The sequence below is a fragment of the Dipodomys ordii genome, unplaced genomic scaffold (assembly GCF_000151885.1).
Source record: "Dipodomys ordii isolate 6190 unplaced genomic scaffold, Dord_2.0 Scaffold4, whole genome shotgun sequence".
Classification (NCBI taxonomy): Eukaryota; Metazoa; Chordata; class Mammalia; order Rodentia; family Heteromyidae; genus Dipodomys; species Dipodomys ordii.
Window position 1 is genome coordinate 1152755 of NW_012267220.1, and position 21285 is coordinate 1174039.

General features: G+C 40.4%; 1 protein-coding gene across 2 annotated transcripts in view; it reads left to right on the plus strand.

Annotated features, from left to right (window-relative positions):
- The window catches only part of Csgalnact1 (chondroitin sulfate N-acetylgalactosaminyltransferase 1), a 202207-nt gene that overhangs the window by 82979 nt on the left and 97943 nt on the right, over positions 1 to 21285 (plus strand). For both annotated transcript variants that reach the window (XM_013026096.1, XM_013026087.1), the window contains exon 2: positions 15047 to 15136. The gene's annotated coding sequence lies outside the window, so the exon portion shown is untranslated. The remainder of the gene's footprint in view (positions 1 to 15046; positions 15137 to 21285) is intronic.

Below are 21285 nucleotides of genomic sequence, written 5' to 3' on the forward strand. Positions count from 1 at the left end.
GAAGGGCTTCACGGAGATGCTGGGAAGAGAAGCTAATGAGAATCAGGTCAATAGCATTACAAGACGCACACGTTTTTACAGCTAGAAGGAACTCTAATTGTCCAATCCAGTTTTATGCCAGTGGACAATTATGCTAGCCTTAAATTTAATCTGGAAGATCTGCCCTGTGAAGGAAGATCAGCCTGGGTTTGAATCTGCCATTTCCACCTACAGGCAGCTGAGTGGTCTTGGACAGTTGTTGCCTCTCTGAAGCTCAGGTTTCATTTAGCTTTTGAGGATTTGAAGATTAGTTCTAGCCAATAAGATGTGAGTGGAATTGAGGCTTGTCATTTGCAAGCTGTAGTGGTTAAGTCTTGGATTAGATTTCTCCTCGTACTTCTCTACTTCTGCTGGCCAGATACCATGATGACAGTGAAGCAAAAAGATGGTGAAGACTCAAGATGAAAGCAGCCTGACTATCTGAATCATCAGTGGAGGAGACTTCAAACTCAACTAATTAATCTGTTAGACTGTGATTCAAAAGAGAATGAAAGCTTTGTTATTGGAAGGCACTGATGTTTGTGGGTGGGTGTTGCAGCAGTTAGCATTAAGTACTCCCAATAGGCTGTAGGTTGTTTATTAAAACTTAAAGTTACAGTTTGGGTGTTATGCTTCTCATCATATTCTAACTACTTTATGATTTATATGAAATATAAATGATATTTACATGAAAACATGAAAGCCGTTCAATAGAAGGCTGTAGCTTGGGGAGACCTACACTTGTGAATTTGGGTAGTTTTTAGCCTAATATATCTATGTGGGTTTTATTTTATTTATTTTCTTTTTGTCGGTCATCAGGCCTGAACTCTGGGCCTGGGTGCTGTCCTTCAGCTCTTCAGCTCAAGGCTAGTGCTCTACCACAAAGCCACAATGCCACTTCTGGCTTTTTTTTTCTTATGTGATGCTGAGGAATCGAACCCAGAGCCTCATGCATGCAAGACAAGCACTTTACCACTGAGCCACCTTCCCAACCCTCTATGTGGCTTTATGCATCTTCTGGCAAGCATCTGAGATCTCTCTCCCTGGAGGAAAAGGATCATGGGGAATAGAGATGGAAGAAGATATGGAATGTAGACTCTAAAAGTATTTGACAGATAGCAAAAAGATTTAAAATGTACGATATGTCAACTATTTGGGCATCTTAAAGGTACTGTTTAAGATATGAGTATTACATAGTTAAATTGTATAGTGTTCTGATCTTTGTCTTGAAATTATCTTGAATATCTGCCTCTGTTTGCCATGTGTGAGATTACAGATGATGGTTTTAATCTTGCAGTTTACTCTTTAATTTCTACCTGTCTCCCCTGTCTATTTATTTTTTCCCATTCTTATTTTCAAGTAACTGACTTTAAAAAAAAACCTTTCCAATTTCTTACCTCTCCTGTGTTGCACCTTATACTCTTCTTTCATGTTCTATCTGGATAAGCTTAGAGAGGACACACCACTCAATTTGCTAAAGGCTAATATAAACTAGAACTTTCACCACTTCCTGGGCAATGTATTGGCCTTACATTACTTTAGCTCTGTTTATCCCCCTCCCAAATTTATATGTAACTTATTTTGAATAATTTGTAGTGGCATAAATAAGAAATGATGAATCTTGAGTATTTAATATGTTGGTTTGAAATATTTATTTAATTGTAAGTTTGTACGATGTATTTTTAAACAATTCTGTATTTAACCATTAGATTAAAAAATACCTGAAAATTTGATTATTTCCTATGAGCCACTAAGAACTACTTCAAGCATAACACTGGATGAGGTCTCCTTTTGAAATTGTACTCAGTTTTCATAAAGATAATCTTTGAAGTTATAGACAGCATCTAAACATGAACATTTTAGAATCTTTAAACAACCGAAGAACATCTGTGTTTTGTCATATTCAAGAAACTAGTCCATGTCTATACCATTGATCTGGATGAAGGGATGGAGAGTGATGTATACAATGGTCAGCAATGAAAGTGGTGTAGCTGTATGTGGGCATGGTCTCTGAGTGTCTCTTACTAATTGGTGATCATGTGTTGTAGCTTCAAATTGGCCACAGTGGGCTATTGTGACTTTCTGGGAGCATTGACTACATATCAGGTATGATTTATGATGTTGTCTAGACTTAAATGAAGTTTAAAGTTAATAGTGGCTCCTGTCTGCATCATGACATTATGAAGAACACACAAATGTGGGAACATAGTCTAATGTTCAGAAATAACTATTGGATATAACAAAGCCCCTCTTGCCATCTTTAGTGAACGATATGTTGATTATTCTCAAAATAAAATATTAGCAATATATGTGCTCAAGTGTATTTACTCATGAATTTCAACCACAAGTTTTCTATGAATGTAATTTGACGAAAATTAACAGATCAGTTGGCTATTGAGATCTAAGATGGAGATATTGTGTTTTATTATTTGCAAACTATATACTATATATTGCTTATATCAGTAAAATCTATAGTGTGGTACATAACTATCGATATGCATATAAGTTTTCTTTTCCTGGAAAGAAGGTCGTTAAACATTATAGCACATCATGGCCTTGAGGTAGAAGTTTTGTTGTTGAGGGAGGAGAGGATGAAGGTAGAGATGGAGGAGGTGAGTCTGATCACGGTACATTGCATACCCACAAGGACAGGTCAAAATGAAACCTGTGTACATCTCATTGATGCTAATAAAAAAGAGGAATAGAAGTTTTGTTACTTTATCTGCTGACTTTCTTAAGAATCTATGGTAGAGTTTAGCCTGTGACCCCCAACTTAAATACATCAGTTTCTTTTTTGTTAATTTCTCTATTAGAGTTTCCCTAGAACTAAGACTCATTGCTCTTTGATCGTTTCTATAAAAACTACCTAAGTTTCCATCTTTTCATAGATTGTTTATAATATTTTCTTTTCTTTCAGTCCTTGGGCTTGAACTCAGGGCCTAGGCACTGTCCCTGAGCTCTTTTGCTCAAAGCTAGCATGCTACCACTAAGAGCCACAATCCCACTTCCAGTTTTTGAGTGGTTAATTAGAGATAAGAGTTTCACAGGGACTTTTCTGCTCAGGCTGGCTTTGAACCAGGATCCTCAGATCTCAGCCTCCTGAGTAGCTAGGACTACAGGTATGAGCCACTGGCACCTGGATTTACCACAATTTAAAGTAGAGAGTTTCTGTTGTGTATCTATTCAGATTTTCCTGTTAGAAAAACAGATTGTTTTATTTTTCTCTTAATATGGTATCCTATTGGATGCTTTCCCTCCCAAGTTCTGACAGATTTAGGGCTAGCATGGCCCACACCAACTATATGAAAGACCTTTGCTCCTTCTGATGACCTTGGGCGAGCCTTAGAAGGAACAGCTGGGGAGAGTTGAAGCCTTCCAGGCCATTGCTGCCTTTATTTTTTTTTTTTTAATCCAACACTCATAACTCAGGCCACCTTAAAAAACACATACACTAATACTTTAAATTCATAAACAGTTAGTTTCCCCCCACCCCTGCACTAGGAAATCCCCTTTTTATATGACAGTAGTGTTGATCTGGTCAGTGCTTGTGTGGGTCTGCATGAATTTTGCATGATTTCCTTTTATTGACCTTCTAATGGACCTCATCATGGAGTCCTGGTGTCAGCTTTCTGCCACTGTAGAAAATGCCTGAGACAGTCAAACTTCCAGTTGGAGATGATCTCATTTCTTGCCCAGGCTGGTTTCAAACCTTCCTTCTCAGAACTCATCTTCCTGAGTAGTTAGGATTATAGGCATGAGCCACCACCACCCACCTAATTATTTATTTTTATTTATTTAATCTTTGTGGTGGTGTTTTAGTTTCTAGGGCTTGGATTCAATGTCTCATGCTCTTCCTTGGCTTTTTTTCCCCCTCAAGGTTGGCACTCTATCAATTGAGCCACACCTCTACGTCAGGCATTTTGGTAGTTAATTGGAAATAAGAGTCTCACAGACTTTTCTGCTTAGGCTGGCTTTGAACCTCAATTCTCAGCCTGCTGGGTAGTTAGAATCATAGGTGTGAGCCATCAGGGTACACACACACACACACACACACGTATATATATATATATATATATATATATATATATGAAGAGTATCACACATTCATTTGACAGATGCAAAGAACTAAAAGATGTCTCATCATCATCTTCTTTTTTAATCATCCAAAAACAAATAAAGCACAGAAATCCCAGTGCCAACGAGACTGTGAAGAAAAAAAGTAGAAGACACAGATAGGCTCCCATTTATTGGTGACACTGTAAATTGCTAGTACCAATTTTGGAGAGCCAGCTGGCCATTTGTAATAAGAATCACAGAGCTGATTATGGTTTTGAAACTGTTGATCCCACGTTATAGATCATAGCCTGAGGAAAAATAGCTCAAAAAAGAAACACAAGATTTATTCATTTAGGAATGCATGACTGCGTTATAATAATGTGTAGAAACAATGAAGTGAGTGGTAGCTAATTAAACTGTATTTTAGGGACACGCACAAGGGGATGTATTGCTTTATTTCAAGTGATAGATATATGGACTTGGTAGAGATGTGGCGAAGTCAAGCAAGAAATGAGAAACTAGTGTGTCCATACTGAATGTAAGTTTGTAAAATGTGTATTTGTGCAGTGATTAAGGTTTGAAGTAAAGTCTGCAAACCTCTGGTCTTACAGAGTAAGGAGGTGATCTGTTTTATTTTATTGTTTTGTTCATGATAGTAATGAGAACATAATGACTGCTTAATAATGAGTCTATAAAATCAAAGCAAAACCATAAATTATACATTGTGAGACAGAAAAGCATATTCATGAAACAGTATATAAAACATGAATGCAAATATATAGGGGAAGTAATAGAAAAATAAACTGTACTCCTAGTTTTCATGACTTTGACTCACTCGTGCATTGTTAAAGACGTTATCACATGTAAGAAGTGCTTTTCTCAGAAATAATTTTCGGTTTGGCTAAACCTTAAAATAGGGAATGAAAATTCATGAGTTATTGTTGAAAATGGTGAGTAAGGTCCTTTCAGCTGTTTTCCCTTGGTTCTTTTGTGACAAAGCAGAGCAGAAGGCTTTTTAGATGGCAAGATGATAGCCTTATTTAGTTGTGCTCTCTCTCTCTCTCTCTTTCTCTCTCTGTCTCTCTCAGAAAACCAAAGTAACTACACACACACACACACACACACACATACACACGCGCGTGCGCGCTTAAAAAGAGAAAATGAAATCTGGGAGCTGGTGGCTCATGCCTATAATCCTAGCCATCCAGGAGGTTGAGATTGGAGGATCATGGTTTGAAGCCAGCCTGGGCATAAAAGTCTTTGAAACTCTTATCTCTAATTAACCACCAGAAAACCAGTGCTGTGGCTCAAAGTGGTAGAGTTCTAGCCTTGAGCTAAAGAACTCACTCCTGTAATCTAGCCACACAGGAGGCTGAGATTTGGGGATTAAGATTCTAAACCTGCCAACGCAGAAATGTCCATGAGATTCTACTCTCCCATTAACCAGAAGAAAACCTGCAATGGGGCTGAGGCTCAAGTGGTAGAACATCAGCCTTGAGCAAAAAAAGCTTAAGGGACCGCACCCAGTTCCTGAGTTCAAGCCCCAATACTGGCTCCAAAAGGAGGCAGGGGAAGGGGGGAAGAGAGAGAGAGTCTTTAGTGCAAAGAATAGCCACTTTGGACACTCAACAAGACTGAGAACAAATGGACTATGATGGTGGTAGCCACCACATTCTACGGCCCATCCAGATGTCAGCAGCTCAGCAGGGAGCAAGGGGTGAGCTCTGAAGGGTGGCAAGACACTTCTTCACTCCCTGAAAGGCAAGTCAACTCCTGAGTGAGTTTTGCTTGAAGTAAGCAGTTACTTTATTTGAAAGCCAAAGGGAAGAAAAGAAAGTAGCAACACAGACTCTGCGAAGAGAGGGGAAACCCAGAGTTGGGTATCTACCCTCACTTTGAGCCTGTGCCAGAGATAAGGTCCCTATTTCCCTCCTTCTCAGGAGTGTGCATCTTTCTTTGATTGGTTAAGCAATGGCCAAACCCTGAAGGACACCTTTCTGATTGGCTTTCCCCACCTCAAAGCAGGAGGCCAGAGTGAGAGGGCTTGCCTCTTGCCTTGGCATATGTCAGTGTTGGAACTCACACATCCAGATGGGAAGAAGAGAGGTGTTTTGTGCTGCGTCACTAAGCTCCACCCCCTTCCCGTTGATGACCTTTGTCTCAGTCACCATTGTTCTACCTTTAACGACCCAGCCTATCAGCTAGTATCCCCCATTCCCCTCTATGAGAGCAGCTTGCCAAATGAGGCCATCCATCCACAAAAGACAACCTAGTGTATGATGTTCCTTATATGAAATTTTAAGAAGAACTGTAATATCCAAGGTCAGGAAGAGGGGCAGTGGTTGACTCCAATTGGTGGTAACTCAAATTGCTGTTAGGGAATAAGAGAAGATTGTAGGGAATTGAGTGGTTTTGAAGTGATAAAAGATTTTCAGACTGACCGGGAGAACTTGGAAGTGACTGGATGAGGGCCTCGTCATTTCCCTTGGGCCCTCGTTGGGTGTTTCTTGAGAATATACTATTCTTGAAAAATAACGAGTGATGATGATAACCATAGGAGGGAGCCACGTGTTTGGGGGAAGGAGGAAGTTTTGTATCTGGAATGTATTCATCTCATAGAGGATTTTACTTTTCAGTGGCAGTAGGGTTTGAACTCGGGACTTTTGTTATTTGCTAGATAAGCTTTCTGTCACTTGAGCCACACCTATAACCAAATGTTTTTGAGACAGGGTTTTCTTATGTGATCTACTCTGGCCTTGAACTCATCAATTGCTTCTGTCTCCTGAAAGCTGGGATTATAGATGTATACCACCAAGCCTAACTTCGCAGAGAATGTTAAACCTGAGTGGCAAATGCAGGAAATTATCCCCTAGACCAGAAGAATCACAAGACTGGAAGGAGTCTTATAAAGGCAGCAGTCCAAACTCCTAAGTTTACCAAAGAGGTGGCAAGTCCATGACCAAAGCCAGTTCTGGATCTTCGTTTACTTCCATAACTTGCTGGTAGCAGCCTTTGATGCTGCTACCATGCAAATGACTATCTTTTAGATAGTTTAGCTGGTAGCTGTTCTCTTTAAGCCATCAGAGGCATGAGTCAGCAGGTGGTAATAGATAACATCATTCCAGGATTCATTTTTACTTTTGTTATTTTTTAATGTTGTGGATTGAACCCAGCTCCAAGGGCTAGCACACAAGGCAAGTGCTCTGTCATTGAACAGTAGGTCTGGCATAGGAGTGAAGTTTAATTTCAATAATTTGCTGGGTTTAGTGGCTCACACCTGTAGTCTGAACTATGTATAACGTGAAGGTAGGAAGATCTTGATCCTCTTCTGCAAAATGGAGCATCGTGACCATACCTACTTCTTAGATTCCTTAGGTGAAATTGTATGAAATGACCATTTTGATTTGGGCCCGCTTTACAGTGAAATAAATGTGAATGCAATAAATGAGAGGTAGTTATTTTCACTGCTCCTCTGAGGATAGTAAGAACTATTCTGCCAAGGTCTTAAGACAATAAGAACCCTATTTTGTGTGTTAGGGTGCTGGTTGTGTATTGTCTAGGCACAGTGCTTTGGCACTTACAAAGACGTGTCTGGGATTGTAAATCAGAATTCTTTTTTCTTTGGTAATCTCTTATTATGAGTCTACTTTAGCTTATTTTATACTGTAGCTCTTTATCCAACAGCTGTCTTAATTACTCACACACTTCACTACTTTAGGTCTTTTTCCCCCTCTAATTGTTGATTGTCTACTCAAGTTATTTTTATAGCTTATAGGAGGGTAATTGATACCCACATGCGACATTAAAGTATAACATAGGATTAGTTTTAACACATGTATACAATATATACTTGAGACAATCACCAAAATCCAGGTATTATTCATGATACCATTTACAAAAATCTAAGACACAACATTTCTATCATCCCTAAAATTTCTTTTGTACCCCTTAGAAGCCAATACTACCCCTCTCCCTGACCTTGGATATTACAATTCTTTTTAGAATTTCATGTAAGTGACAATACACTAGGTTGTCTTTTCTGGATGGGTTGCTTCACTTAGTACACTGCTCTCAGATGAGCCTACATCACTACAGCTATCAACTTGCTACGATTACCTGTTGTCAGATATTTGGCTTCTTTCCAGTTTGGGGCTACTATGGATAAAATGAACTTACACTTGCAAAGAAAACCCAAGATATTGAACATTATCAGCCACCAGAATAGCACTCATGTGCTCCTTGGTAAGCTTATCTTCTTACCGTGGTACATGTTCTGACTCTGTGGTACCAGGCAATATGTGTACCAGTAGTTCATTTGCTTGCTGGGTGTTCCTGTACTCTTTCTTGGTTTGCTTTTCCTCCACCTTGCTTACCTGGAGATGGTAATGGAAAGCAAATGTATTTTAATGATCTGAAATATTGATTCATGGGACATGCATGTTTCCTGTTTTGATTTTCAATTTCACTGCTATCTGGTACATAGAGTAAATACTACATAGCAATTGAAGAGTCTTCGAGGACCACTCTCATTTACATTTTGTGTGCTGAGATTTTTTTTAATGATGTCTACAAGCAATATCCTTGTTTATTTATTTGAAGCTTGAGATTAAAATTTCTCTCCTGTCACCCTGGTGTGCACCTACCCTTCCTAACTATAAATTTTTCCATCAGTCTAACCCAAGTGGATTGATGGAGTAAATTCAATTATACAAATATTTATGCAAGGTTTTCGTTTTCCTGGCAAAATATTTATTCTGTTAATGTTACAGCATTTTAAAAAATGTATGTTCTCAATTTCCTTGCAGTAGGAGCATAACATGAAGTAAACTAAAAAAAACATGGATAGAACCAAAGTCATCCATTGCAAGATAATGAGGGGTTATTTGAGTGGCTAGTCCAGTATAGCAGGGGCTTTTCCCATCCTCACAGTATCTCATGCCCATATCTGACAAGGAAGAAAACAGAAAAATTAGCATTCAAACTAAAAATGCCTGTTCAAGTTCAGTGAAAAGACTTATTTTCTCCATCTGTCACAGTGTCACCGTCCCTGTGAATTTTCTAAATCACACCTCAGTTTCAGAAGCCGAGTCTTGGCAGGATGTAGTGGGTAGCGTGTACCCAGGAAGAATTGTGAGGAAGCCAGAGAAAACAAACTCTACCCATTCTGCATCTCAAACTTGGGTTCTGGACAGTCATCCTGAGAATTCTCTGCCAGAGAAGGACACAGTCATTTAACCCCCCACTTCCCACCAGTGAGGGACATAGATTCAGGGATCTTAAAGATGCTGGAAGGATTCTAGCAGCAGATCGATTTTTTTTTATGGAGAATAATAAAAAAAGAAGTGCATTTTCTGTCCAAGGAGGTGACTTGGGAATGATCTGTTCCAGACTTTATTCTGCAAGTGATTTGTCCAAGGTCACACAATTAGCTACAATCCAGAACTGGGACTAGACGCAGTATGTTTTCATGTTGTACCTTCCATGCAAGGTGTTGGAATGAAAATCATTGTCTTGGGGCTGCTCTTCTTGTGTGGGATACGGCATAGGATTCCTAGATGCGCAGTTCTTGATCATTGTGTCTTCTTTGGGGGTGACTTTGCCACATGGTAGGATGTGCTTGCCCAACTCTGCCAGCTACCTTGGGATGGAAAAACTGCTGTGTGAATGGTGCTTTGTACTGCATCCGTGAGCCTGCTAGTAGTCTTTATAACCAAGAAGTCCATAACTTGTAAATGTTTATCAGTTTGTATGCTATTTAAGCGCTCTTCTCTCATCTTTATATCTAAGTCCACATGCTCTCTTGTGGCCTCCCTATTGATTCATGTAGCTAGTACTCATCTACAACCATCTTCAGGTGCAAAGATTCTCAGCCGACAGGGGGAAGCAGGAGTCAGGGGTCATCCTCCCGCTTGGAGAAGCACTAGTTCAGTACAAACCATTTATTTTATATATCTGGGACTGGCAACTCCTAGATGTTCCGGCCTGGCTGCACGTCTGCTAGTCACTTGTTGAAGAAACCAAACCTCTTGTTCTGGACAGGATTAAGTGTAACAGATCTCCCTGAGCCACTGTTCATGCCTCATTAGTGTCTGTGATTGGTCTCAAGCCCCAGCTGAGCAGCTGCAGTGTTTAATCAGACAGGGCCAGCCCAGAGGATTCACAGGGAGAGGGAGTCCAGTACAATGAACAGTTGCCTAATGGTGCTACAGGCCGTGTAGTGGAAACAGCTCTTTTTTGTGAAGGTGCCTTGCTGTCTGCCTGCATCTTAACTGATTTAGAAGCATCATGCTATTGGCCTTGCAACCAATGGCAAACAGAGGCAATCTGATTTCTTTCAAAGAGATTAGTTATAACTCTGACCCTCTCCAGGCTCAATTAGTCACTCTTTCTTTATGCTCTAAAAGCATATTATTTGTATCTGTGGCTGGCAGGTGATATGAGTCATTTTCACTTTCTGTCATGTGGATAATTTGAAGAGGATTCAAACTATTAAAAAATAGCATTTTAAAAAATCCAAGATGATCTGCAGTTACCAGGATGAGAAATTGAAATGGAGAAAATAAGGATAAAGATGACCTATTTCAATGGAAGGATTAGGAATAGGAAAAAGATATCATCTTCTCACTTAATATGAATCCATGTTTTCTGGATCAGGACCCAGAGACCTTCTTGCTTATCATTTTACTCAATGACAGAAAAATAACCTTTGGTGGTGGAGAGAAACTTTTTTTTTTTAATCGGTCGTGGGGCTAGAACTCTGGGCCTGGGCACTGTCTCTCAGCTCTTCAGCCCAAGGCTAGTGCTCTACCGCTTGAGCCACAGCACCACTTCCGGTTTTCTGAGTGGTTTATTGGAGATCAGAGTCTCACAGACTTTCCAGCCCAGACTGGCTGTGAACCACAATCCTCAGATCTCAGCCTCTTGAGTAGCTACGATTACAGGCGTGAACCACTGGAAACTTTTTTTGAATATTTTATTATCTTTAAGTAGTTGTGCAGGAGTTGCCTTTCAACAAAGCAGTTTATGAATACAGTGCTTCTTGATCAATGTCACCTCTTTCAACATTGTTACCACCCATCCCCGCCTACCCCTTCCCTCACTTTTCTTAATTTTTAGAGTTATGTATTGAATTTTTTTGCTACTTAACAGAGCAGTTTATGTGTTCAATGCATCTTGACCTTCAACCTTATTTTTTCAATTTCGTGGCATACACAATGACTTAATAACTGCATTCTACCCGCCTTCCGCCTTCGTTCATCTACCCCTTTCTCCTGGTCCCCTTCTCCCTTACAACTACCCATTACTGGTGCTTGTTTTGTTGGGCTTTGACATAGTCTTTGTAAAGAATTTTACTATTTGAGCTCTCCATAGAGCCTATTATACTTAATTTATTTGTAATTACTTGCATACCACCCAGTGTGTTTACTTATAGATTTATAAGCACATTTAACACACTAAAAATAATTTTGCCCTATGATGGATTATTTCAGCATTCTCACCCATCATTCCCTTCTTCTCTTCTTCCCTCTTCTTAATTTTGTAGGATATGCATTACATTTTTGTCAACATTTTCCCCTCTTCTCCTCTTCATTGACCCACCCCCACCCCACCCCTTTCAAGTATCCACTTCCTGGTTTTTAATTTTGCTGAACTTTGATTTTGGCTTTCGAAGGAGTTACACTATTTGAGATCTCCCTTGAGTCTACCATGTTTGTTAATACATTCCTACACACTTGCATACCACCCAGCGTATGTACTTATGAGTGTGTAAGCTAAATCTGGCTCCCACATATAAGGGGAAACATGGATCCTTTGTTTCTCTGGGCCTGACTTCCTTCACTTAACATCATTCAAACCATCTAAGACCTGGATAAACGACTTCCATGGCCTCAGCCTGCCACCTTTCATCCACTGCTCACCACAACCAAAATGTGTGATGCCACACCAGCTCTTCTATGATCCTCAGTCTCTATGCCACATTATCAAGAGCACATGGACATCAGACAGCTGGGGGCGGGGGAGAGTCCCGCCCTGAGACACTGTGTTTGACTGAGGGATGTCCCATGGTGACTTTCTAAGATGCTTCTTGGATTTAGTTTTGCTTGTAGCACCTTGCCGTCCTGTCTTTTTCCTGGATATTCAGGAGACTTTTCCAAGGATATGTTTTTGGTACTGAGATTTCTTTTGAAGAGAGATCACCTGATCCAGGGAGGCCTGTGTTCCCTAGGCCTCAATGGCTCCCACTCTCTCAAAGCTACCTGCCTTTAGGCGTACAAGACAGTCACACAGTGGGAAGCATAAAGCTTGCTTTTCCCTGACTGACTTTCTGTTTAAAAGTTAAAAAAAAATGCTTACTGTCCTATGAATTAACTTGTCAGCTTTTAAAGCACTTCATTTTCTCCATTTGTAAAAAAAATAACTATGGAAGTATCAATGCACATATCTTTAAGTGTCATTGGAGGGACAGGTGAGTTCCTGTGTGTATAGCCCATGATAGCTACTGTGGCTGTTCCTTCCCTTTCTCCTAATAGGGCTGTGTCCAGTTGAACACAGCCTGTTCTGCTTAGCCTGCTCTCGTTCATCTTCTGCAATTCTCCACCATGCTCTTCCCCTTGGGCCATGTGGGTTTTGTGGGTGAATCTGCCTCCCGGTATTTTTCCTTTAGCCTTAGTAGCTGGAGATGACACCTCTCGGGAAGAACTGCTTAGAGGATGTGCACTTCCCAGAGCCAAGAAACTCAGGTTTTGTTTGTTTGTTGTTATTGTTGTTATATTTAGGCAATAGTTCAGATTAAACTCAGGGTCTGGCTTTTGCTAGACACTGCTTTCCCTGCTCCTTTTGCTTTCTTCTTCTTCTTTTTTGCCCCTGAGATGTCTTATGAAGAGAGATCACGTGATCCAGGGAGGGTCTCACTTCTTATCCCAGCTTGCCTGAACTGCAACCCTTCTCTTTACCCTTCCCTTGTCTCTGGCTCTAGGCCCAGCATTTTATTCTTCCACATGGGGACTTTTGAACTTTTTTCCCAGGCTGGCCTTTGAACTATGATCCTCCGGATCTAGGCCTAACTAGAATGGCAGATGTGTGCCACAGCACTGAACATGGAGTAGAATACTAATGAATTCTTTTTGTAGAAAAAGAAGAAATTAGGGGATCCTATAGTTTCTCCAAGCTGGATAAATGTGGATTCTTGTGTCTTCATGAAAAGATTCTGAACATTTCTGTCCGAATCACTAGAGTAATAAGTAAGATTAATGGTCATATGGAGGTATGCACTAATGGTCTATTTGTTTTCATTATGAAAACAAGAGTGGCTTTAGGTATGTAGAGTCCTTCCCTTTCCCACTTTTCTACTAAGACAGCAAAGCATATTCATGAAAGGCTATCACTAAAGACCATGCCAGTACCTGGCGTCTAAAGCCATCCTGCATGCTGGAAGACAGAAAAGAAATTTTAGTGGTGGACAATGAGAAGAGATTGATTGGAAGCCAAATTATAAATTCATCTCAACTCTTGGCCTGCAGGCTGTGAACTTACATTATGTGTTGTCAAGGAAGGAAAACAGCTCAGATGCTGCTCCCAGTGATTATCTCTCTTTGACAAGCCTGCCTTCCTGCCAACTGCAGTCCCACTTAGACATACATTAATTAGTCCAGCCCAGGTGGAAGTCGGCCATGGAGATCTAAGCTGAAGGCGGCCCAAATGAAGTAGACACCCTGAGCTGGGGTCTGGAAATTTTGGTCTTAGGCAATTGGTGACCTGCTTTAATATTAAACCCACAGCAAACTGTGGATAAGAGACAGACTCTAAGTGTGTATAATGATACACCTGACGTGTCTGCTGATTTTGTTAATACCAGTGAGTCAGAGAAAACCTTCCAACTTGGTCCCCAGGAGGCTGTCCCCATGGAGACGGGGTGGGGGCAGGGCACCAGCAGTCTGCAGACCTGAGTGGCTTACCAGACTTTCCTCTCACCTTCTGCAAATCATGCTGGACTGCTTGAGAAATGGAAACAAGTTGCACAAGTGTGTGCACACACACGTACCTCTATACATACATATGACTATGTAGCTTCCCTCCATTTTGCTTGGCTTCTACACACATAGGTACATATGGTAATTATTTGAATTATAAGTTCAGATGGGATAAAAATCATGGAGACACTTGAGCAAGAGTTTCCATAGTTAGGGTCACAGGAAGGCCTTTCCAGCACATAACCCGCTGGCTTTTCCATCCAGAGCCTTCAGCCTGGCCCCCTTTCCCGCTCTGCTTTTATCTCAGGGGATTGTATCTATTTCCTCCCATAGAGGGGCTCAATTACTCCCCCTCCCAGCTCTTCGTGGAGGTGGAGAGGGACAGGGTGGCACATGAGGGGATCCCTGGGACACAGCCCACCCTCTCTCCAGAGTGAGTTTGTGCACTATCAGGGAGTAAGAGGACCCTTCCAAGAAGGTGGGTTGAGTCCCTCTCCCCAGATGAACTTGCAGGAAGATTTTCTAGTATGTCACGTCATGGGTGATGTTTTTTGACGTGGTGCTGGCACAGAGGGGTGGCACCTGCACCCCAGGACCCTGGCCTGGAAGCCAGGCTGTGACTCTAAATACCGTTCTTGCATCAGAGGCAGAGGCGCCAAATTGGGAGCAGCAGTTGGTGGTGCGCATGGCGTTTGCTGTCCAGTCGGCCCTTGGGATGTGTTCTTCCTCATGTGCCAGTGTTCTGCTTTGTATGACATACTTCTTCCCTTGGTCTTCACTGTCCTAAACACCGTGTTCCATTTTTAAGTCAAATAGTTTGCATTTTGCTCAGTAAAATGGGAGAGAGATATCCCCTCCTGCTTTTTATTGGGGGGGAGGATAATACTTTGAATTGTGTACTGTATGCTAAGTCACATGAAAATCATACCATTTTGTAATCATACTTATGTTTAAGACATGGAAATTTACAAGGGTTACGTCTTTTTATGTCTGTCTTTTAGATTCTTTGCATCCCCTGGAGAGAAGCCAAGATCATTTATTTTCCTGGAGGAAGCATGTAGCTCCTTGCTAAGCTTTGCTTGTCAATCCAGGTAAGTGAGTCTGTCATAAATGACTTAAGAACACACCTTTGTATTCTCTAAGTTGTTTCGGGTATTCTAAATGTATTTGAAATCCAGTATCCATTTCACTCTCAATCCTTTAATGGCAAGATTTTATTTGCTGACTTCAAACCTTATCCCAATTAGCACAATCATTTACTCTGAGTCTTCTTATTCATTTGGCTATGCATTTTCAACATTCCTCTTTGGATATTCATCTTTTCTTAGAATCACTAGTGTCTGAAATCATACAGCACCTACCAGAGTGACATGTTTGTTTTGCTTTGTTTTATTCCAGTCCAAGACCAGAACTCAAACTTAGTACCTGATACTTTTGCTCATTGGCCAGCATTCTATCAGTGGATTTTTTAAAAAATACCCACTTAACCATGAATGTTTATCCTCCCTTTGGAAGTTGGGATGAAATATTAACCTTTCTGAAATATTCACCCTAGAATCACAAACCTGTATCATGATTTTGACCAAGAAACAATGTAATCATTTATGTAAAATGCGTTAGAGAAATTGAAGAATGATCTTTCTTTCAAACTTAGAGAGCATCTATGGGTAGACATCCTAGCACTTTACAAACAGAACCCCAGTGGACTGGGTGCTGGTTTAGTCTACGAACAGAATCCCAGTGGTCTGAGTGCTGTTGTTAGTCTAAGGACAAGTGGAAATCTCTGGAATGTGGTTTTGGTTCTGCTGTTGTAACTGATAGTTTTGAGTTGCTTTACAATAAGTTCTTTTATTATATCTGGCAAGACAAAAGTTAAACAAAAAACAAAAACAGAATGAAAACCATTGGGACATCATTAAGTTCGTGGTACAAGTGTAAGAATCAGGAGTTGTTTATGTGATTTCTATCTTCAGCAGAAAAATCCTATTTTTGTTTCTCTCCAAATGGTTTGATAGACATATAGGTGAGACTGGGTAAACTGCTTAGTGTGTACTTTTGTCTTCAAGCTATGCCCTTTACTTTCACACTTTTTTTAAGAAACAAATTTCTATAGAGGGTTTGGTGTTTTGTTTTTAATTTTTGTAATCTAAATTAAGACCAATGCATAGATTTTAAAGTAATGGATGGGATCTAATATCACATTAATAAACTCTCCTGTACACAAACTATAGTGTATGGCCTTTTTAAAGCGACTACATTTGACTTATTAATAAGTGAAAATGCATAAGTAGCCTTGGCTAAAAGTTAGTAATACAAACAAAATAAGTGAAGAATACTTGTCCATAAATTCCTTTCCTTTCTTTTCTTTTATCTTGAAACAGGGATTGAATACTTCCTCTACCACTTGAACTACTACTCTCTCAGCCCTTTTGTTTTTATTTTGCTTTTGAGACAGTAACACTAATTTTCCTGGAGCTAGATTTATCAATGGAGAGAAAGTTGCAGTTTTGCAAGATGAAAAGGATCGGGGGTTTGGTTGCATAGACACATTCATTTAGTGCCACTGAACATGCCAGGTTCAGAACACCACTGAATTGCGAACTTGGAAATGATTAATTAACGATGGCAAGTTTTATGACAAAATAAAGTCAAAGTGCTTGCTTGTACAGCAAGCAAGGGATTTATTTAACTTAAAGCCTTTTTAATTTTTGAGTTTTATTTCTCTCTTACTCAAGACTTCAGAAATTTTTTTAACTTAAAAATAAACAAATCTGTCTTTATATTTAGATGCAATACACTATGTATAAAGCAAGCCACATTTACATTGGTAAGGTCTTGAGAATTTAATTTTAGACTTTATTATTCCTTTTCTATTGTGACGTATTTCTGCAGTTAGTATGTGATTAAGAATTACTCATTTCCTGATCTGCTTTTCCTCAGCAAACATACGAAGATCTAGTGCTCACCCAGAAATCCATGTATGACATTAAAAAAAAATACTTATGACAAAGAGGAGAAACACTTGTTTTGTCACGAGCAGAGGGCATGACAAACTTCAGGGTGGGATTTCCTTGCTCACAAGAAGCCAGCTCCTTGGAAGTGGCGCTGTGGCTCCAAGTGGTAGAATGTTAGCCTTGAGTGGAAAAGCTCAAGGACAGCATCCAGGCCCTGAGTTCAAGACTGATACACGCAAAATAAAAATCTAAAGAGCCATCTCCTTCAGACTTCACCCGACCCGTCATGCTAATAGCATTTTTCTGGCAGAAAATCTTGGCTCTGAAAGTGTAAATAATTCCCTTGTGGTAGAAAATTTGTAATTTCAAATCGTTCAAGTGACCTTTAGAAAACAGTTCTCTCTTTACTCAAGGACTCTGACCCCTAGTGCCACATCTTTCTGGCAGAACTAAAAATAAAACTAGAATTACACCAGCCTAAGACCCTGTTAGCTAAGGGAGGGAAGGCTAGAGTATGATGAGATACAGTGGAATGGTGTGGGAGGATGTGGGTTGAGAGAGGAGGCCGGATAAAAGAAGGAGCAACAGCCTGCTAGAAATGTATTGAGGGGTTTGAATATGATCATTTAGTCAACCTGTCCCCCAATAAAAGTGATCCAAGATGTCACTTCAAATTCTTTAAAAATATATGGTCATGAGAAATGTTATTTAACGTTTACACTGAAGTATAATGGCAACTATATCTTAAGTATAAAGACTATAACTGAAATTGTAGTGTGTGTGTGTGTGTGTGTGTGTGTGTGTGTGTGTGTGTGTGTGTGTGTGTGTGTGCCCACACTGGGCTTTATGCTCTTATTTGGCTCTTGCATTCAAAGATGATACTCTACTACTTGAGCCATACCTCCACCTCCACCTCCACCTTTTGCTGGTTAATTGGAGATATGAATCTCTCAGATTTATCTGGGTTTGAACCACCATTCTCAGATCTCAGCCTCCTAAATAGCTAGGATTACAGGTGTGAATGACCGGCACTCAGTGAATTCTAGTCTAGTCCAGTAAGCAACTTGTAGATGAAGGCTTACAATGTTGGGCTTTAAGTAGACACTGTGGTTTACCAGGTGCCTGTTCTTGGCTTGGAACCCAGTTTCTGGTGAAGGTCTCAGTCATCCGCAGAGAAATGAGAAAAGTGTAGGGTGTGATGTCCTCTGACCCCACCATGTGATGGTCAGGAGGCCTTCTCAGTGCTGGCTCCACATTCTGGGACTTTCTGGCTTCCAGAACTGTGGACCAAGAAAACGCCTATGTAAGTTACCTGGTTGTTTTGTTTATTTGCTTGTTTGATTGGTTCTAGTACTAGGACCTGAACCCAGTTCCCATGCATGTTTGGCAACCACTCTACCACTCATTTCATTCCTGAGATAGAAGCACACTATTTGCATAAACTAAATTCAAACTCATCCTCCTTTTTCTTGCCTTTCACTTGCAAGTCCCTCTGTCTCAGGCATGTATCACCACACTCGACTGCATTCTTTCTTAGTGGGTTCTAGAATGACTAATGCAGGGCCAGAAGAAAAGGAAAGGGAGTGAATCGAAATTGTTCCAAGTACCGTGTCATTTGTTTATACCTACAGTTCCCTCCTTTGTTCTCTTCAATATTCTTAGGAATATTAAGTTAGGTTCTTCAATAAAGAAGAGATATGGAGCATAGAGAGCGAGAGAGACAATAATGCATCTTAAGGTCCACGGCTAGAGAGTGATGGAGCTAGAATTCAGATTTAAATCTACCTGATTCCCAAGTCCCTGCTAGACTCTGCTATGTACCAATTAAATTTATCAATGGTCTATAGGGCTGGGGACCTGATGTTGATCAAGACCCTGGCTTCCAAAAATCTTGGCTGGAGATCTGAATGGCAAGCTTCTAATTCTAGTAGGAGAGGGTGGGGGAGGAGAGAGAGGGCTTTATAATTGATACTCTGATGCTGATTATGTATTTCCATCAGTATGGATTGTGACTGCTTCCCATCGGCAGCCATTACTGGACACCCTCTGAAAGAAAAGATGTGGCAGCAAGCCATAGGATCCATTCATTCATTTTCACTGAGTGTGTTTCAATTATTCTTCCTTTGATTTTTGAATAGGCCGTTAATGGTGTTCATTAGCAGTGTGTCTGATGCCTAGAATTTAGTGGCATTCACTGGAATTTTATAATGGCATAAACAATTCTCTGGAGGAAATAAAATAGCACCATGTGAGATAAAACTAACATTAGTAAAATAAATATTAGTCTAGGGTTAACTGTTAGCCTAAGCTTTCTCTTAATTCAAATTCTGAGGTAAGCCTTCATTTGTCAAAGTAATAGTTCATTTCAGCTCAGTTTGGCACTCTAATATGAAAATCACCAGAGACTTGCAAAAGTCTATGAGTAATACAAACTGGCTCCAGAGCTTAATTGCAAAATGCCAAATAGCATTCCTCGGGAAGCACATGACTCTACAATCCAGGTTAAGAGATCACGAGACATTATCAAATGCTAGCTCTGGGCACTTAAATTTGGTTTTGCTTTTTAATGTTAAAAAATCATATATTTATATTGTAAAGATACTGTACAGAGGGGTTACAGTTACATGATACATGAATCGGGTAAGAGTCCATTTCCTATCAAGCATTGTTACCTCCTCCTTTGATTTCCCCCCACCATCACTTCCCTCCCCACCTCCCCAACTCCTCCCTCCCCCACCCCTGATATTGTAAAGTTTGTTTTCAGCATAGTGTCCTGTATATCTCATTGTCACAATGGGTCAGCCTGCATCCCATTTAAGCATTCCTCTAACCCCTTCTCCTCCCCAAATTACAAAAATGTATATACAACATGCAGAACACCAGAATCGAAGACAGTGAAAACGGGTTATACCATGGGGGAAGAACTTACAAAAGAAACAAAAGAATCACATAGTGGCACTTAGGTTTTGTAAATGAAGGCAGATGCTCAGGTGAGCCATCTTTCCAAATCACACAGGGCTGGGGGGTGGGAACATGGCATCTTTACTTCCCATTTTTAGATAGTGTTGCTTTTAGCTGAAGGGTTTTTATGCACATTTAGCCTAATAATCTAGTCAGTTTGACCCAGTTTACATGTTTGATGTGTTATTTCATTACAGCCAAGACATACAAACACACTCCAAAGCTTCAGGCTACGCAGAGTGGTAGTTTACGATGTTCGGCCTCATTGGGCCAGTTTTCTCAGAGCAAGCATTAGAGCGGGTGGCCAACAAATTTCAGAAGTCTTTGCAATTTGATCTCAGTTGCTCAGTGACTGTGGAGCAGTTGTCTGTTCTTTGTTGGTAGTTTCAACCCAGATGTGGAGAGTCTGTGGCTGTTAAGGTAAGGAAGAGGTAAGCGCAGAGTGCAAATGAGCTGAAACTCAATGTCGGCAAATGAGCACAGTCCCCAGCAAAGGCTTATCATCAATGCAATCACATTTTCCAGCAGTTGATAATTTAAATAAAAGTGGAATGTGGGTCGCTGCTCTTCTACTTTTCTGAATTATACCTGTCTGTGATTATTAGAGAAGACAGAGAGAATGTATAGGTTTTGAAAGGGTCACTTAGAATGAAATCCAATGGGCTTATGTTTATTCTCCATTTATAGGCAGTTGAATTGTGTTAGATGCAGTGTAAACTAAAATTTTTCTTTCTCCAAAATGTATATACTCTTGTCAGTGGTAGCTCTCCAGGTGTAATCAATTCACTAGTGTAATCAATTCACTAACCCATGACTTTGAACATCTCAAAATAGTACCTGTTACAATGCATGCCATTCTTCAGGTGAACATATTGCTGGAGACCCTTTACTAGTACAAGAGATAGAAAAGAGACTACTGGTTTCTTAGACCTGCCTGCTGCTCACTCTCCCGAGTGGCCTTTACTTCCTATTTGCTCAATAAACTCTTTACAACTGTAACAGAGAGTGAGACCCCAGCTCATAGCAGGCTATGCATACAAAGGAATATATTGGTTTATAGAAATTCTGGCTTTCAGAATGCCTTGATCCAGGAACTAAGATCTTTGTACTCTACTCTTTATTTTGGATGCTGTGTGTTTATCTATTTGGTTATTGCACTGTTTTGTTTTTTTCCCCAAGGTTGGGTCTTGCTTTTCTTTTTTTGGGGGGGGAAGGGAGGGGTCCTGTCGTGGGGCCTGAACTCTGGGCCTGGGCGCTGTCCCTCAGCTCTTCAGCTCAAGGCTAGCGCTCTACCACTTGAGCCACAGTGCCACTTCCAGCTTTTT